Source organism: Lissotriton vulgaris, chromosome 2_1 (genome assembly GCF_964263255.1).
Source record: "Lissotriton vulgaris chromosome 2_1, aLisVul1.2, whole genome shotgun sequence".
Classification (NCBI taxonomy): Eukaryota; Metazoa; Chordata; class Amphibia; order Caudata; family Salamandridae; genus Lissotriton; species Lissotriton vulgaris.
This window is the reverse complement of record NC_141687.1, coordinates 1,471,562,794-1,471,585,524: the sequence shown is the minus strand read 5'-3', so window position 1 is coordinate 1,471,585,524 and position 22,731 is coordinate 1,471,562,794.

Sequence of the window (22,731 nt, the reverse complement as noted above, 5' to 3'; positions counted from 1 at the left end):
TACCACCACCGTCGAGCGGCAGGCACTGAGGAGAGTATTCCGACAGGATCATTGGGACAATGGCTAGTGCGAACCATTTGAACTGCATAACCTGGAACGTGCGGGGCCTACACACCATGCAGCGTAGACACAAAGTACATGCCTTTTTAGTGCGGAGGGGGGTGCATATTGCAATGTTGCAGGAAACGCATCTCACAAAGCAGGAGGGGGTAGCGCTGCAGAGGAGATGGCGGGGCCAGATTTATCACACCTGTTATTCAGCCTACGCTAGGGGAGTACTGATTTGGATCAGAGCAGGCACACCATTCCAACTCACGCGCCAATGGGTAGATCAGGAGGGGAGGTATGTGGTGGTGGAAGGGAAGCTGGGGGGCAGAGATATTGTGCTGGCTAGTATATATGCCCCGAATACCGACCAGCTGGCTTTCTTTGCGACACTGTCGGGGACGCTGGCTCACTCACTGGCGGGCCCGGTCCTGCTGGGAGGCGACTTTAATTCCATAGCTGACCCCTCCTTGGATAGGTCCCACCCCCCACTGCAAGATTCCCCGGTGCACAGGCTGTCTAGAGGTAGAAGGGAGTGGCAGGAGAGGTGGGAACTGACAGACGTATGGCGAGGGCAGCATCCGACTGACCGGGATTACTCCTTCTTCTCTGGGCTACATGATTTGCATGTCCGACTAGATGCGATACTATGCTCCCGGGGTGTGCTGCCGTCCGTCACTGGGTCGGAATACCTGTCGAGAACGATCTCGGACCATAATCCACTCTTGGTCCGACTGGCGTGGGTAGCTGAGAGGCCCAGGGTCCCGACCTGGACATTGAAGCCCGAGACTCTGGAGGACCCCCTATTTGGGGTGGCCCTGGAGGAGGGGATGAACTTATATTTCACGGAGAATGAGGGGACGGCGGCCACTAGGGCAACGGAATGGAACACCTTTAAAGTGGTGGTGAGGGGTATCTGCATAAAGGACTACGCAGGCGTGAGGAAGGTGCTGCTGCGCGATCTAGATAAGGCGGATACCAAGCTGAGGGAGATCGAAAGGGGGCGGCCCGGTCACCCGGACCTCCAGGAGGCGCTTTGCTCGGCTAGGGAGGCGGTGGCCACTGAAGTGGAGAGGCTCCGAGCCTTTGATTATAAACGTTACGTGCTGCGCTCCCATGTCGACGGTGATAAGTCGGGCACCCTTCTTGCCTGGCTCTCGAACCCCACTAGGCGATGCTCTCCCATACTTCAGCTACGGGATGCAGCTGGCCTGGTGCAGCACACTCAGCTGGGCATAGTTGACGGATTTCAAAAATATTATGAGGGCCTATATAAGAGTACCCCGGGCGATCGGGGGGGACTGGCCGAGCCCTTTTTGGGCGGCCTGCCCCTGCAGCGGCTGGGGGAGGGACAGGCGAAGGAGCTGGGGTCGGACATCGAACTAGGGGAGATCAGGAAGGCGCACGCAACAAATCGCCGGGGATAGACGGGCTACCCATAGAGTTCTACAGTAAATATTTAGACATCCTGGCGCCGCGGCTCCTGATCGTTTACAAAGAGGCAAAGGCAGCGGGCCGCCTACCGCAGTCCATGCGGGAAGCACTCGTAGTGCCACTGCTGAAGCCCGGCAGGGAGAGCACTGACCCCGCGTCTTACCGGCCGCTCTCTATGCTCACCGCAGATTACAAGATCCTGAGCTCTATCCTGGCGGCGAGGCTCCTGCCGCACATGCCAGGACTGGTGCATGAAGACCAGAACGGTTTCATACCGACTCGAAACACCACGATCAACGTTAGGCGACTTGTTCGCCTCATGGACGAACTGGAGGGGGGGGGGGTCGGATCTGAGCTGGTCCTCTCTGTCGACATCGAAAAAGCTTTAGACAGCCTGGAGTGGGACTATCTCTATGCAGTTATGGAACGATTCGGTCTGGGAGCTGGCTATATCCAATGGACAAAGGTCCTATACGCGGAAGCGATAGCAAGGGTACGAGTTGGGGCGACGGTGTCCCACCGCTATCCAGTAGAAAGGGGCACCCAGCAGGGTTGCTCCCTGTCACTGCTTCTATTCGCACTGGCTATCGAGCCCCTAGCGGCTGAGGCCCGGACGGGACGGCACTTTCTCGGGGTACGGGCTAGGGACGGGCAGCAGTTCATCTCGCTATATGCTGATGATTTGCTGCTTTTCCTAAACGACGGGGCTGCGGATCTAGAGGGCGCAGAGGCACTACTGGAGCGCTTCGGCACATTGTCGGGCTTGAGGGTTAATTGGCCCAAGACGAGTTTGTTCCCGCTAGTAGAGGGGGCTGCTCGGCCGCACCACCGGCCGGCATTAGCCTGGGAACCTGCCTGCATTAAATACTTAGGGGTCCATATTTACCACAAGGCGGCGGATTTGCTCGAGGGTAACCTGGGGCGATGTATGCGAGGACTGAAGGGCTGTATGACCTTCTGGGCCACGTTGCCGCTCTCAGTGGCAGGCCGGATCTCCTTGTTGAAGATGGTCGCCCTGCCGCGGTTATTATACTACTTCCGAACGCTCCCAATCTGGATACCTAGCTCCTTCTTTCGGCAGCTCTGATCTCTGATTACAACGTTCATCTGGGGAGCAGGGCGGTGCAGGGTGGCGCTGGCAACGCTCACCCGCCCGAAGGATGAATGGGGACTGGCGGTGCCGGACTTTGAGCTTTATTATTTGGCGGCCCAACTGCAGGTCTTCACGCAGGAGGTGGCACGAGTATTTCGGGGCCCGGAAGACGAAAGGCTGCAGGGAACGCCCCATCATGTTTTGGCGTATATCACCCTTCAACAGCGGATAGACGGTCGAGACTTATCATTGGAACAACGCACGTACCGTCAATGTTGGAATCGAGTGCAGAAGAGGGCAGGAATTCGGCACCCGTATGCTCCGGAGATCCCTCTGGGCATGCTAACGGCGTTGCCACATGGAGGTGACTGGTCGCATCTACAGAGGTGGGAGGAGGCGGGAGTGCAGGTGATTGGGGACCTTTACGAAAATGGTACACTACTCCCGTTCCAAGCACTGCTGGAGCGCTTTGACCTCCCGAGAGGGGAGTTTTTACTTCATGCGGCAGTGAGCAGGGCAGTACAGACCCATTGGGGCACGGGGTTAGAAGAACCCGCGACGGCAGCTGCATGCCAATACACCATGATGTCGGCGGGTACAATCAAGGCGGTGACGTGCCTCTACAGTAGAATGGTGAGAGAGAATCTCCCTCCTCTCACGTCGCTGAAGGCCAAGTGGGAGGTGGACCTGGGTAAAGACATACCTGACACGACGTGGGCGCAGCTGGTCCGCAGGGCTCGCAACAGCACGAGAAATGCTAGGTTTCAACTTATCCACTATTATATACTGCATAGGGCGTATATGACCCCAGGGAGGATTGGGAGGTACTTTGGTACGATAGCGGCGACCTGCCCCCGTTGTCCGGAAGAGGGGGTTGAGTTAGTGCACATGCTGTGGGCGTGTCTGGCCCTTCGGGAATATTGGCAGGCCATAGGCGACGTGTTGAACGAGGTGACTGAAAGAACCATCGATTTTGGACCGGCGGAGTGTCTCTTACATTGGTTCCCTCATACCCCCAAAAACAAACTCACTAGCAAGTTTATAGATATGGGATTGATGGTGGCTAAAAGAGAGATCACTAGGAACTGGAAGGCGAGGGTGGGTCCGACTCCCAGGCGGTGGCAGCAGGAATTTCTGAAATGGGCGACCGCTGACAGCACGCACAGGTACCAGCTAGCGCGCAGGACCCCTAGCCAGGGAGCGACTGAGACAGCGACTTCATGGGAAGTGATGGTACAGGCCCTTAGAGATAGCGAGGAGGTCGAGGTGGAGGAGGCCCCTGATGCGGAAAGGGTGGAAGGGACAAGCTGATGACCTAGGGACGGCAGGAACACATGGTCGACGAAGAAAGCACCCTAGAAACAAAGGAACGATCGTTGCCAGGGCCCTTAGACAGGTGGTGGGGGGGTGGGGTAGGGGGAGGTTACAGATTCAGTTCAGGGGGTGGGGGTTGGGGCTCATCGCGTTGGTTAGATGAGGCATAAAAAAGTAGTCATGCACACACTCCTGTAGCTAACTACTCCTGTACCTTTAACATCATGCATGGGGGGAGCCACGAAATTATTGCCGCCCAACCCCCGGGATGTGGGCACGGAGGCTGTGTATGTGACAACAGAAACTATTACGTAACGGCTCACAATTACGGTGATGTATATCTGTGCTTTGGCCTGCTCTGGCATGACTGCAATAAAAATTATTAAAAAAAAAAAAAAAATACAACAAGTTAAAATTTCAATGATCCGTTACGATGGGGGTAAGGTTGAAACAAAAAAGTAGCACAAAGTGGAGTTCAATAGTCAACAAAGACAGGTTTAGAGTTGAAGGGTAGAATAGAATAGGGCATCAGTGGGATGAGTAGTGAGTTAGGGAAGAAGGCAAGCGCAAGATAAAAGGGGTGAATAAGGCTAGAAAAGATAATAAAAGGAGATAGGGAAATCAAGGAGAGAGAAGAGTGTAATTTAAGGTGACGAGATAGTAGGCTGGAGTGGTACAAGCAAATTGTAAACAGGGCTCTATTCAATGATGGCCGCCGATTTTGTGTAGGAGGAGCGAGTCCCTTCACAATGTCTATTAATCAGGGCTCTTTTCAAAGATGGCCACAGAATGGGTGGAGGAGGAGCGAGTCCTTTCTCAATGTCTAATAAAACAGGGCTCCCTTCTAAGATGGCCACCGATTTTGTGGAGGAGGAACTAGTCCTTTCTCCGTGTCTATTAATCAGCAAGGCCAGGGGACAACAACAACAAAAGATAAAAGGCAAAATGGAGGCCCAATAAACATTGATCAGGATTAGGAGACAAAATGGGCACCACAAGTTTGGGACCACGTGGGGAACTAGCCCCGTGCCCCGACTGAGCCATGAGGAGAAACACACTGACAGTCCTAGAGGGCAGCAACATATAGTTAAAAAGAGTCAAAAATCACCATCATGCCCAGCTGAAAAAAGTTATCACCAGCTCCGCGCAGGGCTGGGTGAGTTAGAGCCGAGCCCATGCAGCGCGCCGGTAAAGGAAGAGGCTGGAGTGTGAGGGTGGGTGAGGCTGGGTGAGTTAGCGCCGATCCCAAGCAGCGCAGCGGCAAAGGAAGAGGCCGGAGCGTGAGGATAGTCACGCATTATACTGCCCCTGGCACCACCCCTCTATGAAGCGTGCACACAGTGAACCAGCAACAACCAGCAAGCTAAAATTGGCTATGAGCCCTGAACCTGCCTTTGCACTGCCGCCTGACAAATTCAGTCACTAGTCAACATCTTATGATTATTTACATTAATTGAATAACTACACTCAGCAGTCTGTCTGTAGTGTTTACAAAAACACTATGGGGCAGCCTGAGCTTTAAATCTGGACACTGCCGTATTTCGGAAAGCGCAGCTTGAACCAGGAGGCTACTTAGTGCCTCTAACATGTTTGCTCTGTTGACCAGAGCAGCCAGTCTTAGGACATGGCAGAGTTTACTTAAGCTTAAGTACATTTCTCTCCTTTGTCAAAGCTTGAGTTTCTCTCAAGTATTTTGTTTAGCACTTTGAGCTCCTACACGAAGTTGCTGTAGGAAGCTTCGGAAAGGGTAGAGGTGCCAGGACCCCTGTCGCTGAGCAGGAACATACGAGCAGGTTAGTCTTTTCAATTCTACATTCATTCTGCAGTTCAGAGTGTCATAGCTGTACTCAGCCGATGTAAAGGATTTGAGGATGAAACAAATAATGGACCTGCACTTCAGAAACACATTCTTCACTGTAGGGTTCCAATTCAGGACCTGTAATGTAATATAATGTGTATAATGTAGCAGGTCATGTTGCAAGATGACACAGTAGTTGTAGAGGAAGCGGCTGTCTACACTTCACAGGTTCAAGTGGTGGAGGCCAACAAAATTGCTTTGTAGCTAGGGTGATCTGGCATCTCGGTTTTGCCGAGACAGTCCTGATTTTTGAAGGACTGTCCCATTGTCCCAACACTTTCTGGCAAAACTGAAATGTTCCAGTTTTTGTGAGAGGGTCGAATGAACGTACACATTAATCAGAAAGTTGTGCAGGCTCATATTTTATCCGGCCCTCTTATCACACCAGAGACACGACTTAACTTTTACAGTCACCTGCTGTTCTGCCTCGCCTCATTCAAGCAGTGCTGCAGGATTTAGTGAGGGGTGAATGAGATCTGCAATGCCCATAAGCAATAGCTGGACCCATCAACAGTCTGACCCAGGAGCTTCTAACACAGCACTCCAGGCAGCTGCGTTACCATACTCTCTTTATTGGCACTAGGATAATCAATGTATTTCGGTTGCTTCGTGCAACCTTGTTCACGAAGACATGACATTTTGAATATGCTGATATTTAAATATAGGGTTTGGAGCGCTTTACATTAGCACCAGTCACTTTACACTAGGACACATTCATTGTAGGCACAGGGAGATTAAGGGGCAGATGTATCATCCGTTTTTTTTGTCGCAAACGCTGCGAATTGCAAAAAAGCAGCGTTTGCAACAAAAAACTCGGCAAATGTGATGTATCAAAAAATCGCACCGCAAAATTAAGGAATCGCAAAATTTGCGATTCCTTAATTTTGCGCAAGCATTTAAGGAATCGCAAATTTCGATTCCTTAAATGCTATGTATGTAGCATTTAAGCTTTGCGAATTTAGGCTAAGAAATCGCAAATTACCACCAACTTGTAATTTGAGAATTCTTTTAAAAAAGCACTTCTTGAAATTTCTAAAGGTGCCATGTGACGCTCATACATGCCCTTAGGGCATGTATGTGCGCCATATGCGCACACATGTCAATTTCAGAGGTGCAGCAGGGTGTCCTTAAAACACCTTTGCACCCTTGAAATTATTCTCACTTTGCGATTAGCAAATTGTGAATCGCAAATTGAGAATAACTGTCCATTCATTCCTATGGGCCTCCTGGCCCATAGAAATGAATGGGAAATTATTCCTTAATTGCGATTAGCAATTTGCTAATCGCAATTAAGGAATATTAAGAAATCGCTAAAAATAGCGAATTTCTAGATTCACACCATTTAGCAATTCTCAAATAGCGATTCTCAAAAAAATCGCTATTTGAGAATCGCTAAAGGGTATCTTGATACATCTGGGCCTAAGTGATTTGGCTAGAATCAATGATGTTAAGCCAACACCAAAAAACCAAACCTGTTTCCCAACTTCCTAGTGGGCAGATCTGGCCCTTATGCCACATCCTTTCCTGAGAGGACCCACATCATCTCCCTAGCCTCGGTCTCAGTTCCACATTTTGTGACTACGGCCTAATCACTTAATCTCCCTGAGGCAGTCTGCATTTGCTGTTGGTTGCCCATCCACCTCCCTCCCGTTGCTGCTTTCCCCTCTGAACTCCGATCCACAATCCCCATCTCCTTCTACTCTTCCCATTTTTTGTGCAGTTTTATACAGCGCCAACACCAGCCGAATGTATTGGAACACTTTACTTTAACACCAGTTACTTTTCACAAGTACACCGTAAACGTAGGCAAATCACTTAATCTCCCCGTGGCAACCCGCATTTGCTGTTGGTTGCCTATCAACCTCCAGCTGGTTGCTGCTTACCCATTCTGAACTCCTGTTGCACAGATCCCTTCTTCCCCCAGACCCCCATCTCCCTCAACTCTGCTTGTCACTTTTGTTTTTTGTGCACTTTTATGTAGCGCCAACCCCACCCTAAGGTATTAGAGCACTTTATATAACCACCAGTTATTTTTCTTTGTGCAGTTTTATGTAGCGCCAAAAACCTCCCGAAGGTATTGGTGTGCTTTACATTAGCACAAGTTACTTTACCTAAGGACACGTTCATTTTTGAGTCAAGAATGTTAGGCCGACGTCAAAACATAAAGCCTGGTTTACCCAGAGGATGCCACATCATTTCTCTAGTCTCGGCCCCAGTTTCACATTTTATGATTACATACAAATAACTTAATCTCCCAGTGGCTGCCTAGTTTGATTTCCTGTTCTTTTCCCGTCCGTTGTTGCTTGCCCCTGCTGTACTCCGTTGCATAGATCCCATCCTCCACCAACTCTGTTTTTCATATTGTTTTGTGCAGCGCAAACACCACTGAAGGCATTAGAGCGCTTTACATAAGCACCAGTTACTTTCTTTTGTTGCAGGTTTATATAATGCCTCAATTTGGTGTATACCCAGAAGTAGATTGTTATGAGGTTGAGCACTGGTTGACACACAGGAATAAATTGAATCTCTGGTGGCTTTGTTGTGTTAAAATTACTCTGACTGGAGGCCAGCTCACCCTTGAGGCTCCATAGCTTCTGGTCCCTACCATGGACAGTTTCCATGGTTTTTGTGTTTTGCCATTACACAACGACACATTCATTGTCGTACGCAAGGGGAAAAGTAAGTAATTTGCCCAGTGTTAGACCTGGCATCTTTGGCCTGGTTTCCCCCTATCTTTTTGCCTCTACCTCCTGTATTTTTGATGCTGTGCTGGATTTCGTTTTTGCTGGTTTAGATGCTTTGGGCACTTTGCCACTGCTGTTCAGTGTCAAAGTGCAAGTGCCCCCTGTGTAAATTGTTATTGTGATTGGTTATCCATGATTGGCATATTTGTGTCACCAAGAAGTCCCTAGTAAAGTGCACTAAGTGTGCAAGGGCTGGTGGTAACAAACGCTACTAGTGGGCCTGCCGCACTGATTGTGCCACCCACATGAGTAGCCCTAAAATGGTGTCTCAGGCCTGCCACCGCAGTGCCTGTGTGCAGTCTGTGAACTGCCATGTCCTCCTGGTCAGTGTCCCCACTGGCCAGACCTAACCCTTCCCTTTCTGTGCACATTGGCCACCCCTATGGGAGGCCCAATGTACCCCCTTGGGCAGGGTGCAGTGTATGGGAGAGGTAGAGCATGCACTAGTGCAGGTGACATGCTCTGGTAGTGAAAGGCAGCCATTTTCGTTTTTCACTATTGTAAGGCTACCTTGCCCATAGGCTATCATGGGGAATGCTGACTACAGTGGCTACCAGCATATCTTCCCATAGGAGCAAGGTAGGATATAATAGTCTGGTATCCCTGAACTTAGAATTTAATAACACATCTTTTAGGAAAGGTTGTTTTTAAATCCTGTGTTTGAGAACAGCACTTTTAGAAAGTTGCTGTTCTCTTGTCTGACCTTTCTGTGTGCCTTGGCCTGCTTGTGAATTGACTGTCTGGTTTGAGAGTGACAGAGGCGGGGAGCCCACAGGAGGCTGCCCGAGTCAGCCCTAGGCTGAATGACTGCATCTGCATCTTGAGTGGTGGGAGGGGACAGCACCTGGGAATGAATAGGGTTGTGCCTACCTTCCACAATGCTGGCTCCACCTCCTGCTTGGCGGCTGATGACCCTGCCCCTCTCCCTGAAAGGAAAGGAGAGGCCAGGAAAACAAAGTGCTCCAGGAACACCCAGAACTGGTTCAGACCGGGGTCAGAGCCCTCCTGCACAAAATGATCAAAGACTTTTAGGGGTATAAGTGAAGGACCCCTGACTACAGAAAATTAGGTCATCCTGGAATCAAGAAGGAACCTCTGCCAAGGAGAAAGCTGTAACTGAAGAAGGAAGACTGTCCTGCTGTTGCTCTGCTGGACTGACCTGCTGATGCTTTGCTGCCAAGGAGAGTGGAGGGACTTTGCTTTGCGCTGTGCCCCCTTGCTTGAAGGAATCTCCAAGGGCCTGAGAAGAGCTGGCTCACTGTTATGAAGTCCCAGGAACAAAAGGACTTCACCCCCAGCTTCCCTGAACTCTACTGAGAGAGTTCTGTCCTTCCTGGAGTGCTTCGCCCATGTGTGGTGCCTCTGGAAGTTGTACCTGTGTTGGGAAGCTGGAAACCAGCTTTTAAGGAACTTTCTGCAAGTTTTATCGCATCCCTGGCATAGCGAGAAAATTCCCGCCGCTACGAAGATCGAGATTATCGCAGCGCCTGTCGCCCCTGCCTGAAGACGTCGCATCCTTCGTTTGCGGGTAGATTTCCGCCGCTGCGAACATCGTCGCAGAGCCTGTTGCGGCTGGGTGAGATCACCGCCTCACGTCGCTGCGAGAATCGCCGCCGAGCCATTGCATCGAGGAGCTGCGAGAGGAAGATTGCCACTGGACCGCGCATCGTCGCCCCGGAGATCGTCGCAGCCCCCGAGATCATCGCATCGTGCCTTTGCGAGCTTTTTTCACTACGGAACGTCCGAACCGGAATCCATACAAGGTATCGCATCCCTCCCCATACAGACTGGATTTGTCGCAACACGCCCGCTACACCCAGCGGAATTGTCGCATCGCCTCCCCAAGGTCTCAGGAGTGACGCATCGCTTGTTTTCCACCGCACCTGCTTCTGTTGTGGAACTTTGTCTCATTTAAAGGTACTGTTGGCTAAACGTGACGCAACTGTGAACTTTTCACGCAACTGTGGATTATTCAACGCTAACTTTAAGAAGTCTTTTGCAACCATATTCTTGAACTGTGTATGTTGGATTTTTGCCGTCTTGGTCTTGTGTAGTTTAGATTAAATACCTTTATTTTTCTAAACTGTTATGGAGTCAGTTTGTGGTGTTTTCACTGTGTTACTGTTAGTGTTGGTACAAATACTTTACACATTGCCTTTGATAAGCCTTGACAGCTCATGCCAAGCTACCAAGGGGGTGAGCAGCGGTTATCTCGGAGGGTTTCCTCCTTACCCTGACTAGAAGCAAGGGTCCCTATGTAGACAGTGGTACCTACCTCTGCCAACTAGAGACGCCCAGTTCCAACATTGTTGGTCAGCGGTGGGATTTGAACTTGTATTTGTACTAGACCCACAGTATTGATTTAAATCACTAGTGAGTGCAGACCACTACGCCACCGCATACTACGTTTTTTTTGGTTGGTTCTATTTTTGAATAACTCTTCAAAGCATCATGTCTGTGAATGGAAAGGCACCCAGTGAGGAGGCAGAAATCTATAAGCCAAGCAGGTGGATGCCAGTTCAAATGGTGGCAGCGCACAGCCAGTACAGGGGGGTAAAGTATATATTCCCAAGGATCTGGTACAGAATTACAATAGGAGTGAGGATATTTATGCCTGGTTTACTTCTTATGAAATTGCATTGAGAATGAATGATGTGCCTGAACAGCCTTGGGGGGGCGGGCCTGTGGAAACATTTTGAGGCTTCTGGGAGGAGTGCTCTAGAGCCCTTAGACTTAGCAGGTACCATGACCTACCCCAATATGAAGGAGGCCCTATGTCTCAGGTATGGATTTACTCCAGAACAGTACAGACTGTAGTTTAGAAACTCTAAGAAGAAAGAGTCTGAGACTTGGATGGAGTGTGTGAATTTCTACTCGCATGCACTGGAAGGTTGGATGAAAGGCAGCAAAGTAACTGATTATAAGGGGTTGTTACATTTAATTAGTTGGGACACTTGAGTAGTCTTTGTGTTCCAGAGCTGCGCCAGCATCTTTTAGACAGCAAGCTGACAGACCCCATTGAGCTTGCTTAGGAGGCGGACCGCTGGACCAGTACCAGTGTCTACAGTGGAATTGTGGGTACCACAGCCAAAGGTGGGCAGGGTCCCCAGCAGAAGAGTGGGGGGACAAGGGTAACCAAAAGGAGTTCTCTCAAGGACCCCAAAATAGTTCCCAGGGAAAGGAGTCCCAACCCCCCAAAACCAAAACCAAGCAGCCATGGCCCCCCTAGGGGCAGATGGGAAAACAGAGGTCCCCCTACCTGCTTTCACTGCAATGAGGTGGGACATGTTATCAACAGGTGCCCCAAGAAACCCCCAACCCCCAGCACCCGCTGGTGCTCCAGCCCCAGGGTTAGCAAGTGTAACTTTGGGAGGAGATTTGATTTCTAGTGGGGAAGGGGAACTAGCAGTGATGACCCTTGTTTCTTTAAGAGACCGAGAGATGGTCCAGGAAACCTTTCTGCCCCCTAACACTAAAAAATACAGGCAGAAGGTGTTCATCAATGGGAGGGAGATAGAGACTCTGAGAGACACAGGAGCCAGTGTGACATCCGTGAGGTGTTAGTGGGTGTCTGAAGAGCAGTGTATCCCCAATGTACTCCGCCCGGTAGTTGCAGCTGATAGCTCAGTGTGCCTCTGCAAAGTGGCACGTGTTCCCTTTGAATGGGGAGGGGTCTCTGGTCTCTTGGAAGTTGTTGTCAGTGATGCCTTGCCTGTAGACTATCTGCTAGGTAATGACCTGGAGAGTTCTCCATGGAAGGATGTGGAGCACCAAACTCATTTGGAGATGTTGGGTTTGCTTGCATGGATCTGTGTGACCACGCGGGCTATGGCAGCCAGTAAGGGTGATTCAGTAGAACTGGAGCTTGAAACAGTGGCCCAGAGACCTGCCAGGAGAGGAAGAGGCAGGGGGCGCGGGAAACCCGCCTCGGCTGTTCCCACGGCCCAGGAAGGAGCAGAACCTGAGGGGGATGCTCTGGAGCTTACCGGGGAGCAGGTTGTCGAACTGGGGGAACTACCTGAGCTGACCCATTGGCAGCAAGATGGTGGGCCCTCCAGGGAGGGATTCTGCAAGGCGCAGAAAGAGTGCCCTTCCCTCATTGGTGTGCGGCAACAGGCTGCAGACCAGGCAGCAGGTGGAGCGTCCAAAGATCATTTCCTTTACTGGAAAGATGAGTTGTTGTATAGTGAGCCTAAGTTCGCTGAGCCCGGTGCAGCCCGTGTGCTGATGGTACCCGAGCGCTTCAGGAACTTCCTAATGGGTCTTGCTCATGACGTGCCTCTCGCAGGACATCTGGGGCAGGACAAGACCTTCCAAAGGCTTGTCACCCACTTCTACTGGCACCAGATGAAGAAGCACGTCGGTACCTTTTGTAGATCTTGCCAAACATGTCAGGCCTGTGGCAAGAGCGGAGGGAGGTGCACAGCACCCCTCCAACCCTTTCCTGTGGTGAGCACCCCTTTCGAGCGAGTGGGCATCGACATTGTGGGGCCCCTGGACCCCAAGACAGCCTTAGGCAACAGGTTCATCCTGGTCTTGGTGGATCATGCAACCCGGTACCCGGAAGCAGTCCCTCTCAGAACAATCACAGCACCCATGGTGGGCCGTGCATTGATGGGGATCTTTTCCTGTGTAGGGTTCCCCAGAGAGGTGGTCTCCGACCGGGGTACCAACTTCATCTCTAGGTACATGAAGTCTCTGTGGGAGGAGTGCGGGGTAACTTTTAAGTTCACCACTCCTTATCATCCTCATAGAAATGGGTTGGTTGAAAGGTTCAACCGCACCCTGAAAGGTATGATTATGGGCCTAGCGGAGCCCATGAGACGGAAGTGGGACGTCTTTCTACCATGCCTGTTGTTTGCCTAGAGGGAGGTGCCTCAGAAGTCCATATAGTTCAGTCCCTTTGAACTCCTGTATGGCCACCCTGTTAGAGGACCTCTCACACTGGTGAAGGAGGGGTGGGAGAAATCCCGTGGGAAGACATCCCAGGATGTGTTCAGCTACGTGCTGGTCTTCCGCAACCAGACACAACACTTCAGGAAACTCGCACAGGAGAACCTAGAAGCTAGCCAGGAAGAAATGAAAAGATGATACGACCAGAATACCACTCTGGTCGAACTTCAACCTGGGCAGAAAGTGTGGATGATGGCACCAGTGGAGCCTTGTGCGCTCCAAGAAAAGTGGACTGGACCATATGAGGTGGTGGAGCGCAAGAGCGAAGTAACCTACCTGGTTAACTTGAAGACTCCCAGGCAGCCCCTGAGAGTCTTGCATGTGAACCGCCTCAAACCCCACTTTGAGAGGTCTGAAGTGGCTACAGATGCTGGAATGGAAGAGGAAAGTGACCCTCTTCCTGACATCCTGGCAACCAAGGAACAAGACGGGTCAGTGGATTGTGTGGTCCTCTCGCCCACCCGGACCCCAGAACAGCAGAGGGACTATCGCCAAGTGTTGGGTCAGTTTTCCTCCCTATTCTCCCTGACCCCCGGTATCACCAATTGGTGCATCCATGATGTGGACACTGGAGATAGTTTACCTGTGAAACAGACATTTTACAGGGTAGCTGACAAGGTCAGGGCCAGCATCAAGGAAGAGGTTTCCAAGATGTGGGCGCTAGGGGTGATTGAGTCCTCCAGCAGCCCCTGGGCTAGCCCAGTGGTCTTAGTACCAAAAGCTGCTGTGCCCGGTGCCACTCCAGAACTCCGGTTTTGTGTGGACTACCGTGGGCTCAATGCGGTCACGAAGACTGTCGCACACCCCATTCCCAGAGCTGATTAACTCGTGGATCGGTTGGGAGCTGCCCAGTACCTCAGTACGTTTGATTTAACTTTTGGGTACTGGTAGATTTCCTTAATTGAAGGGGCCAAAGAGAGGTCTGCATTCTCAACGCCAGAGAGGCACTTCCAGTCTCGAGTCATGCCCTTTGGGTTGAAGAATGCCACTGCCACATTCCAGAGACTGGTTAACCAGGTACTGACGAGACTGGAGGAATTCAGCGCCGCATACCTGGATGACATTGCTGTGTTCAGCTCCACGTGGGAGGAACACTTGCAATACCTCTGTGAAGTGTTAAAGGCTCTGCAAAGGTAAGGCCCACTATCAAGGCCAGCAAGTGCCAGATAGGGCAGGGGTCTGTGGTGTATTTGGGACACCAGGTGGGGAGCGGCCAGGTTGCGCCCCTACAGGCGAAGATTGATACCATTCTGGCTTGGGAGCCCCCCAAGACCCAGACAGAGGTGAGAACCTTTTTAGGTCTCACCTGGTATTACAGACGGTTTGTCAAGGGATATGGCACCATTGTTGCCCCCTTGACAGAGCTGACTTCCAAGAAGCAGCCCAGGAAAGTGAATTGGACTGAAGCCTGCCAAACTGCTTTTGATACTCCGAAGACTGCCATGTGCACAGCACCGGTGCTCAAGGCACCTGACTTCTCCAGTGAGTTCATAGTGCAGTAAGACGCTTCAGAGCATGGTGTGGGAGCAGTACTCTCACAGATCAATGACGAGGGATGGGAGCAAGCTGTAGCTTTCATTAGTAGGAGGCTACTCCCCAGGAACAGAGGTGGAGTGCAATTGAAAGGGAAGCTTTTGCTGTGGTCTGGGCTCTGAAGAAGCTGAGGCCCTACCTGTTTGGGACTCACTTCTGTGTTCAGACAGACCACAGGCCCCTCAGATGGTTAATGCAGATGAGGAGTGAGAACCCAAAACTGTTTAGGTGGTCCATCTCCCTACAGGGAATGGACTTTACGGTGGAACACCGCCCTGGCACAGAACACGCCAATGCTGATGGTCTGTCCAGGTTTTTTCCGCCTTAGCGAAGAGAACTCCCAAGAGGGTGGGCAGTTCTCCCCACTTTCAGCTGGAGGGGACACGTGTTAGACCTGGCATCTTTGGTGTGGTTTCCCCCTATCTTTTTGCCCCTATCTCCTGTATTTTTGATGCTGTGCTGGATTTCGTTTTTTGCTGGTTTAGATGCTTTGGGCACTTTGCCACTGCTGTTCAGTGTCAAAGTGCAAGTGCTCCCTGTGTAAATTGTTATTGTGATTGGTTATCCATGATTGACATATTTGTGTCACCAAGAAGTCCCTAGTAAAGTGCACTAAGTGTGCCAGGGCTGGTGGTAACAAATGCTACTAGTGGGCCTGCAGCACTGATTGTGCCACCCACATGAGTAGCCCTAAAATGGTGTCTCAGGCCTGCCACCGCAGTGCCTGTGTGCAGTCTGTGAACTGCCATGTCCTCCTGGTCAGTGTCCCCACTGGCCAGGCCTAACCCTTCCCTTTCTGTGCACATTGGCCACCCCTATGGGAGGCCCAATGTACCCCCTTGGGCAGGGTACAGTGTATGGGAGAGGTAGAGCATGTACTAGTGCAGGTGACATGCTCTGGTAGTGAAAGGCATTCATTTTCGTTTTTCACTATTGTAAGGCTACCTTGCCCATAGGCTATCATGGGGAATGCTGACTACAGTGGCTACCAGCATATCTTCCCATAGGAGCAAGGTAGGACATAAAAGTCTGGTATCCCTGAACTCAGAATTTAATAACACATCTTTTAGGAAAGGTTGTTTTTAAATCCTGTGTTTGAGAACAGCACTTTTAGAAAGTTGCTGTTCTCTTGTCTGACCTTTCTGTGTGCCTTGGCCTGTTTGTGCATTGGTTTGACAGAGGCTGGGAGCCCCCAGGAGGCTGCCTTAGTCAGCCCTAGGCTGAATGACTGCATCTGCATCTTGAGTGGTGGGAGGGGATAGCACCTGGGCCTGAATAGGGCTGTGCCTGCCTTCCACAATGCTGCCTCTGCTGGGCGGCTGATGACCCTGCCCCTCTCCCTGAAAGGAAAGGAGAGGCCGGGAAAACAAAGTGCTCAAGGAACACCCAGAACTGGTTCAGACCGGGCTCAGAGCCCTCCTGCACAAAGGGATCAAAGACTTTTAGGGGTATAAGTACAGGACCCCTGACTACAGAAAATTAGATCATCCTGGAATCAAGAAGGAACCTCTGCCAAGGAGAAAGCTGAAACTGAAGAAGGAAGACTGTCCTGCTGTTGCTCTGCTGTCCTGACCTGCTGTTGCTTTGCTGCCAAGGAGAGGGGAAGGACTTTGCTTTGTGCTGTGTCCCCATGCTTGAAGGAATCTTCAAGGGCCTGAGAAGATCTAGCTCCTTGTTATGAAGTCCCAGGAACAAAAGGACTTCACCCCCAGCTTCCCTGAACTCTACTGAGAAAGGTATGTCCTTCCTGGAGTGCTTGGCCCATGTGTGGTGTCTCTGGAAGTTGTACCGGTGTAGGGAAGCTGGAAACCAAGCTTTTAAGGAACTTTCTGCAAGTTTTATTGCATCCCCGGCTTAGCAAGAAAATTCCCGCCGCTACGAAGACCGAGATCGTCGCAGCGCCTGTCGCCGCTGCCTGAAGACGTCTCATACTTCGTTTGCGGGAAGATTTCCACCGCTGCGAACATCGTCGCAGAGCCTGTCGCCACTGGGTGAGATCACCACCTCAGGTCGCTGCGAGAATCGTCGCAGACCCATCGCATCGAGGAGTTGCGAGAGGCAGATCGCCGCTGGACCGCGCATCGTTGCCCCGGAGATCGTCGCAGCCCCCGAGATCATCGCATCGTGCCTTTGCGAGCTTTTTTCACTACGGAATGTCCGCACCGGAATCCATACAGACCGGATTCGTCGCAACACGCCCGCTACACCCAGAGGAATTGTCACATTGCCTCCCCAATGTCTCAGGAGTGACGGATCGCTTGTTTTCCACCGCACCAGCTTCTGTTTTGGAACTTTGTCGCATTTAAAGGTACTGTTGGCTAAACGTGACGCAACTGTGAACTTTTCACGCAACTGTGGATTATTTCAATGCTAACTTTAAGAACTCTTTTGCAACCATATTCTTGAACTGTGTATGTTGGATTTTTGCCGTTTTGGTCTTGTGTAGTTTAGATTAAATACCTTTATTTTTCTAAACTGTTGTGGAGTCAGTTTGTGGTGTTTTCACTGTGTTACTGTGAGTGTTGGTACAAATACTTTACACATTGCCTTTGATAAGCCTTGACTGCTCCTGCCAAGCTACCAAGGGGGTGAGCAGGGGTTACCTCAGAGGGTTTCCTCCTTACCCTGACTAGAAGCAAGGATCCCTATTTGGATAGTGGTACCTACCTTGGCCAACTACAGACCCCCAGTTCTAACACCCAGGATCACAAACTGTTGAGCTGAACCCTAGATACAAACGTGGTTTCACAGTTCACCTAGCGGCAGGTCTGGCAGTTACGCCACATCCATCCTTGACTTCAAAGCTCCTCAACTGTTTCTCACTATCACTTCCAAATGTATTCAGCAAGACCCCATCAACACCGAGAAAAGACTGGCAAAGCCAATACATCTAGGCTATGCCCGAACATCCGCTGTTCAGCATGGATGAAAGTCACTGAAAAAAACTCTATGATGCGACCAGCGCAGGCCATGGAAATTATGCTTTTTTTGTGTTAGGAGGGAAAGGACAATAAACTCAACATGGGGGCGAAGAGACTCAGCGTCAGCTTAACATCCTGTTACCCTGGGATTTCATTGACTGTTAGAAATGAGGGTCTCTAGTTGGCATTGGCTGGCCACTGTCCAAGTAGGGACCCTTCTTCCTATATCAGAGTAAGGGGGCTACACCCTCTGATAACCCCTGCTCAACCCTGTGGTAACGTAGCACGAGCAGCTAGGCTTATCTCAGAGGCAGTGTGTAAAGCATGTATGATCATACACAGTTACACAATGAGGAACACTACAAAGGGACACCACACAAGTAGTTATTAAAAAAAAAGTATCTTTATATATTGGCTTAACACAAGACCAAAAACATTAAAAAGCCACAATACTGAAAAATAGGAATAGTCTTGAAAGGCTGTAAAAATAGTTCAAGGGGGGCGTGGCCAAGATGGCGGCGGAGTAGGACGCGCTTGAGAGTCCCTCCGGCCCCGTTACTTACATAGCTTTGTATTCTGCCCTGTGAGTCGCCCTTCTTTGCTCATACAGCGGTGTCCAGAGCCCTGAAGACGATCGGCGGTGGTTTTCTGCCCTGATAAGTGCTTAGGGACCGTCGACGGAGCTCCGGTGCGGCGCGGCCTGGAGGAGAGGTGCGCCGGGGAAACCTCGTGGCAGACAGGAGGAGGCATCCTCTGAAGCCTCACGGAGCGAGCGACCCGTCAGTGACAGCGGGCCCAGGGGAGACACAGCCAGCGCCCCGGGTGCAGCGGTTGGGCGTCTCGAGCCCGGAGCAGAGGGGGCAGCACCAACTCCTACGGGAGGAGAGGAGGCCCTGCTGAGCCGCCGTGGCAGGAGAACAGGAGGTCGGAGCCCGCCAGAAATCGAGCCCGGTCACGGGGGCTACCTGCCGCACATCGGAGGCCTCACAGGCCGCCTTCTATGAGGTGAGGCGGGGCAGAGATCGACGGCCTCCACATCGATCCACGGACCGGCGGACAGCAGCGGAGGCTGGTGGCGGGCCGGCACTGCGGGCGGGGTGGAGCACCTAGTCCCGAGAGGCGCAATGCGGCCTGGTCTGCAGGGTAGGCCCGTGCTTGTACCAGGGGAGCCCCAACAGCCCAGCGTCCCGAGGAGCGTTGGAAAGACCAGAGGGGACCTTGACCCGGCCCTGCACATCACTGAGCATAGAGCCCGGAGAAGAGGCGGCAGGCCCTTGCTGCCGGCCGATTTGTGGTCCCCACTGCGGCCCCCCCACCTAGAACCCTGGTGTCCACCTCTACAGTTACAGAGGCGAGGGTGCTGGCACGAGGAGAGAGCCGCGGCTGAGAGGGCCCGATGACGGGGTGGTGAGGCCCCACGCAGGGTCCTCCATACCTACAGCGGCCTGGAAGATGGTGGAGAGCATCGGTTGGGCCTTACTGCCTAGAGGATTTGACTGCCCCGGGGAACCTTGGGCGTATCATCTGCTGGGACACACTGCTACTTGGATCGGGGAGAAGGGCCACCCCGGCCTCTCCTTGCTCCTATCACCATTCAATTTCCATGCCGGCGGTTTCGACAGAGTGGGATATTGCGCTGTCTGGAGCTCCCTCCACTGTAGCTTTGTCTGCGAGCTCCCGTGGGTGACAAAATGGCGGCGACCAGACCCAAGAAGGACTGACTGCCGAAGGAGGGTACCCAGAAAGCTACCTTACAGCCTGCCTCGCCGGTCGCTACCAAGTCTCCACAGCGGGACGACGCTGATGCCCCGGCGACCAAAGCCTTCATGGTGGACTTATTCAATGCGATTAAGGAAGACATCACGGAACTGCGCGCCCAGCTTGCGTCGGGTCTGAGGGAGATGCGGCGAGACGTGGACGGCGTGGGGGAACGAGTCGCGACGTTAGAGGAGCATGATCTGGAGACGGCGGGAGACATACATCGGCTCCAGCAGGACGTCATACGCCTTACGGAGCAGAATCTAGATCTGCAGGCCCACACCGAAGATTTAGAGAACAGATCGCGGTGGAATAACATCCGGATCAGGGCAGTTCCATGGAAGGGCGAGGGTGCGGACCTGCGGGAATATGTGGAGGCTCTCTTTCGCCACATCCTAAATGAGGAAGACCTGTAGAAGCTTCAAATGGACCGGGTGCACCGTGTTGGCTTACCGCGAGGACCCAAGGCCCCCCCACCCGTCATTTTAGTATGTGTACACGATTTCCAAATAAGGAACGGATCCTCAGGAAGGTACGCTTCAGTTTTGTGATCATCGCCCCATGTTGTTTCAGGACCTTGCGGCTTCTACCCTCATAAAGCGGAGGGATTTTAAGCCTGTCACTAACTTTCTAAGAGAACAGGGTGTCCCCTACTCCTGGGGGCACCCTTTCAGACTTATTTTCAAGTGGAAGGCCAAGCTGATCCAAGTCCGGTCCCTAGAGGCAGCCCTTGACGTGCTGGGTTTTGAGCGACCCACTACTCCGGGGGAGTCCACTGGCTCCCCCGACAGACAGCGGAGGAACTCCACGGAATGGCGAAAAGTCGGCAAGTTCACACCAGCGACGAAACCCGACCCATCACTCAGTCTACGGGAAAGAGGAGCAGCGGTGGCCTCAGTGGCTTTGGTGACTGACTCTCCAGGGGGCACGTGAGAAGCGGACCATTTCCTTGGCTCTTGCAGGGCCTATGGCTGGCGCCGGAGGGGACTGCCCGCAGGATCTGGATGAGTAGTGCTTTTCTGTCCTTCTGTAAGGGAGTGTCCTGTATCGGGAATTGGGAGGAGAACTGGATGGAGCCACGTTCCCCTGCTGCTGGGGACTGTTCAATAGTCTACCGTTTCTTTCTTTTACTTGCTCTGTTGAGTTTTGGGAGTTTGGGGTTTTCATTGGTTCGGATTGGGGGCTGTGGGGGGCGGGGGGTTGTGGGATGGGGAGGCCTTGTTTCCAGGTGGGGCTTGGGGATGGGTGGGTGGGGGGGTGGGTGGGGAGTCATGGTGGCGGCTTTTCGATTTGGGGCCTTTTATTTCTGTATGCTTCGGGTTATATTCTAGTTTCACTGTCTATTCACGCATAGTGGCTGGACACGGGTCATTTGGGTCCCTTTCAGCCTTGATGGGATTACCGCTTCTCTGTTGAGACCATGACACCTATTTCAATAGCCACCTGGAATGTCAAGGGCCTAAACTCGCCGCAGAAGTGGCTCAAAGTGTGGAAGTATATTGTTGACTATCATCTAGATGTGATAGCCATTCAAGAAACTCATTTAGCCAGGGCAGACGAAGCACGCCTCAAGCACAAAATGTTCCCACTTATTTATCGGTCCTCAGCTGCCACGAAACACCGGGGGGTGGCCCTGCTCTTCCCCGCTGCGCTCCAGTTTCAGCCACTAGGGGTTCAGGGTGATAAGGAAGGCCGCTGGATCATGGTGAAGGGAGTTCTGAGAGGAAGGGTCTGCACGTTTGTAGCACTTTATGCTCCCAATACTGGCCAAACGCCCTTCCTATCTGGATTACTGGGGAAAATACGGATTTTGTAGAGGGGCCCCTCCTCCTCCTAGGCGACTTCAATCTCATTCGGCAAAAAGAGCTTGACAGCACACACACTCAGAGATCGGATGCGGGAACCTTCGCGGGAGAGACACAACAACACTTTCGGGACCTGGGACTTCTGAACACATGCCGGGCAATTTACCCACAGACACGGGATTTCACATTCTTCTCCCACGTCCACAGGACATACTCCCGCTTAGATTACATTTTCATCAGCCAATCTCTGCGGGGCACTCTCCAGGAGGCAAAAATCATTCCTCTCTCAGTCTCTGACCATAGCCTTTACTCAATATGCCTGCAATGGCAAGGACCTGCGCCGACGGCCCCTAGATGGTACTTCCCACCTTCCCTCACACGTGACAAAGAGTCATGCACTAAGCTTTGCACCGCCATTACTAGTTTCTTTGAGAATAATTCCCCAGAGGACACGTCAGAATTCACTAACTGGTATACCCTTAAAGCGGTGATTCGGGGGCGAGTGCATTGCCCTTAATTCCGCTCTGAATAAGCAGCGCGCCCATGAATGCGAGGCACTCGAGGCTGAGCTTGCTGCAGCGGAGCTCTCCCACAAGGAAGACCCCACTCGACAAAAACAACGACACCTTACGGCTCTCAGAGGCAAACTCCGGGCCATCTATTCCAAACAGGGCAGAACTTACCCTCCTCAAGCTCCGGTAGCTTTCGTACACTCAAGGAAATAAAATAGGCAAACACTTAGCGCGCCAACTACGAGACAAAAGGGAGAAGGAATATATTGGGGGGATTCTTGACCCATCTAGCCAGATCGTCCACAGAGACGAAGAGAAGGCAGCTCTATTCGGTTCCTTGTATGAGAACCTTTATGCAGGGGAATCCATAGATGGCGACACCCAACAGGCGTTCCTCGACTCCCTCACACTTCACAAGTCTCGGAAGCATGGAATAACCTACTTACAGCTTCAATCACTCTTGCTGAGGTCACCCTGGCGATTTCCTCACTGAAAACTAACAAGGCCCCCGGTCCCGACGGTTATACGGCGCTCTTTTATAAACGTTTTGCCCCTGAGCTTACTCCACACCTGTTCTCTCTTTTCAATGCAATGGCCAACGAGAGTAGGGCAACTAGCACCATGGCAGAGGCAGTGATCTCAGTCATACCCAAGCCGGGGAAGGATCCTTAGTGCTGCGCCTCTTACAGGCCGATTGCCCTGCTCAACTTAGATGTCAAACTTTATTCTTCCATCAACGCCAGAAGGCTGAATGATCTCAT